This window comes from Mus pahari, chromosome 3 (genome assembly GCF_900095145.1).
Source record: "Mus pahari chromosome 3, PAHARI_EIJ_v1.1, whole genome shotgun sequence".
In the NCBI taxonomy this organism is placed as follows: Eukaryota; Metazoa; Chordata; class Mammalia; order Rodentia; family Muridae; genus Mus; species Mus pahari.
In genome coordinates this window covers 108,271,190-108,274,747 of record NC_034592.1, presented here as the reverse complement: position 1 = coordinate 108,274,747, position 3,558 = coordinate 108,271,190, and positions in this window count along the sequence as shown.

Genomic DNA, 3,558 nt, shown 5'->3' with positions numbered 1-3,558 from the left:
AGTTATTAACCACTGTGTTACTGCTGGGAATTGAACCTAGGTCCTCTGCAAAAGCAGGAAGGGCTCTTAACCAATGAGCCATCTCTCTAGCTCCTCTAAAGCAGAGATTAAGGCAGGAAAGTATATAGAATGGCAAGAATGTGGAGCAGTAGCTACTCACATGGGCTAGTATGAAAGCTGAATTCAAATTTTCAGAAAAATTGTTTTTAAAGGTTTGGCAATATTTTATTAAAAGTTTTGGACCAGTTACCTGGCAAGGCACTCAGTGGTAGGACCAGGACACCAACCCAGCCACAAAACCTTCAACCTACAATATCTGCCTGCAAAATGTTCTAGGGCAATGATGGTTCAGAGCTTGTGGGAGTGGCCAACCGATGACTAGTCTAATGTGAGACCCAAGCCACGAGAGAGCTCAGGTGGAACACTGTCTGGATGACTCAGAGACCTAGCATAGAACCAAACAAAAAAAAAATGACTAAAACATGGTCAATAAAATGGTCCCTAATAATATTCTGCTGTATTCATAGATCAGCCCTCCATAGATGCAGAGACATGCACCCAAACATTAGGCGCAGCTCAGAGGACCTGCTGAAGAGGGAGAGAAAGGATTGTAGGAGTCAGAGGGGTGGAGAACACCAGAGAGCACGGTTGGCAGAATCAATTAAGCAGGGATCATGGGGCCTCACAGAGATTGCAGCGGCAATCACAGAGCCTGCATGGGTGGACACTAGGTTCTTTGCATGTATGTAGTGGTTATTTAGCCTGGGGCATTATGAGAGTCCTACAGTAGGAGTAGGTGTATCACTCTTTGCCTGCTCTTGGGACCCCTTTCCTTCTACTGAGTTGCAGTGTCCAGTCTTGATATGAGAGGTTTTTGCATCCTGTTATGCTGTGTTCAGTTGATATCTCTGGGAGACCTGCTTTTTTCTGAAGGGAAACAGGAGCAGTGAATCTGGGGTAAGGGGAGGTGGGGGGCAGCTGGAGAAGTGGAGGAGGGGAGACTTTAGGTGGGGTGTATTGTATGAGAGAAAAATTTAAAAGAAATTGACCCTGATATTCTAATCATAAAAGTTATCTTCAGAAAATTGTGTATATGTGTGTTTATGTGTTTGCATGTGTATATGTGTGCTCACTGTATATATAATATATGTATATTTATTATATAATCATATGTATATGTGTATAAATGTATGTTTGTGTGTATATGTATGTATTTATGTATATGTGTATGTGCAAGTGTGTTTGTGTGTATATATGCCTGTTTGTATATGTGAACATGTATGTACATTTGTATCTTGAGCGACAATGAAATGTTATTTCTTAAAGAAGAAGATATTTTGAGCTGGGCATGATGGCAAACACTTTTAATTCCAGCACCCACGAGGCAGAGGCAGGTCGATCTGTGAGTTTGAAGCTAACCTTGTTTACAGAGTGAGTTCCAGGATAGTCAGGGTTATACTGCAAAATCCTGCCTCAGAAACACCACCACCAACAAGAATAAAATGGGAAAAGAAGATACTTCAATTAATCTAATGATTGTGTCTAATAACCGATTCAACAACTTTTTGTGTCCAATCATTATTGATGAACATACACATCTTCAAAACCTATGAGAAATTGTTCAGATTTTCTCCCAAGAGGAAATATTATCGTATGGATAGTGCTGTGCATGTGATAATCCAGAAGTGTCCATTCTAAAATGTTAGCAGTGGCTAACATTAGACGGTGGGTTTCTGAAGACCTTTCTCTTTCCCAACCCTTATGTCCTCCTTTCCCTCAAGTACGCGCAACTCATGTCACTGCGTACAGATTCTGGTACTTAGTGTTGATTCTGAGCAGATTTCTTTAATTTTAGAGGCTTTTCAAACACAATCACCTGCTGTTACTGTTCTAGTTTGGCACTTCAATTTTCCTGTAAAATGTGTTCCAACCTGGTCCTTTGCCTTCACTCTTGCTGCTTTTTAGTGAGGCTCCTCCGGGTGTCTTTGCTCCTTGTACCTGGAGAGCTTGCTGTGTCATTTGATGAGTGAGGCAGGCAGGGAACAAAGCCATGAGGCAGCTTGAGCAGATGTGGATCTGAATGAATCAGTGGAAGGAACGCTCTGGGATAGTTTCTCTGGATCCTTCCTTTCTTTTTAGTCTTTTGTATTCAGGGAAACATTGAGAGCCAGAGTGGGAGAGGAATCCTTTCAGGTTTCCAGGTTTTTGAAATGTGAGTCTTGAAGCCCTTTGACAGGGATTCCTCTCAAAGATCCCCGAACTTGCCTTGCTCTCTAATCTAAACATCTTCTCAAGGAAGGAGAGAAGCCGGGCAGTGGTGGTGCACACCTTTAATCCCAGCACTTTGGGGAGCAGAGGCAGGCTGTCTTGGAAAAAAAAACAAAACAAAACCACAACCAAATCAGGAAGAAGAGAAGTTGGTCTTAGTGTTTATTTTTCTGGACTGGTGGCAGTGCCAATGTTGCTATGTGGTTTTCATTTTCTTTTGCATCCCCACACTCCCCTTCCTGACACTGCACGCTCCTTCTACCTCCATAGGATTCCTAAGTGCATAACCAAGAAGAGGGAAGAACAGAGCATGTTTGGTAGTATTGCCACGGGACTCAGTGGGGGCACAAGTGGATGAAAGGCCCTCGCAAACATGCTTTAGGATACCACAATGGCTCTAAATGATCCTGTTCTTTTTCTCAGTCCATCCATCCATCCATCCATCCATCCATCCATCCATCCATCCACTTATTTATTGATCCTCTGAACATGAGTGTCATCCCTATGTCTGCCAAAGACCATATCAAGGCCCAAAGGGTGGATGGATCAAGCTCCTTACTGTCCTCAGGTAATTCATAGGTAAAAATACTGATGCATGGATGTTCATCAGAATTGTTTACAGAGTTGCAAGAGGGTCTGTTTCTGGACCACCATCTTAGGCCTACTATATCCAAATTGATAAAGGGAGGGTTATAAAACCTAAATTTCAGCAAAATTTACCAGATAATTCTTTCAGACAGCTCTGATCTGAGGATCACTTTCAGAGAACATTGGCTTTGTGATGTGTGGAAGAAAATGCTAATAACTAAGAGGCAGCCATTCATGTAGTTGCAAAGCCAGCCAGCGCCTTTTCTCCAACTCTGTTCCATTTCTCCCATGAGCACCCATATAAAGGACATCATTCTTTTCTGTTGCTATGTAACCAGCGATGCTATTTTTCCCACAATCCTATGGGTTGGCTTGGATCTTCTCTGAGTTTTCTATTTTACCTGGTATAGCCAAGGCCACTCAAGTGGCTGAATTAAGGTAGGCAGTGCAAGAGACATCTTGTCCTTTGAGGGTCCCTCTCCAATGCCTCTCACCATTCAGCAATCCAGTTTGTACCCTGTTTCCATTTGCTATAAGACTTTGAAAGAGGGAAAAAAGAACTAGACACAGCTGAGACAGACAGACCTGACCATTTCATACTTGCTAGCAATCAAAGCAGAGGTCAGTCTAACCCTGATCTACTAAGGCAGAGATAGAACCAAACAATGATCACCATCCCCATTCAACAGTGATTTTTTTTCA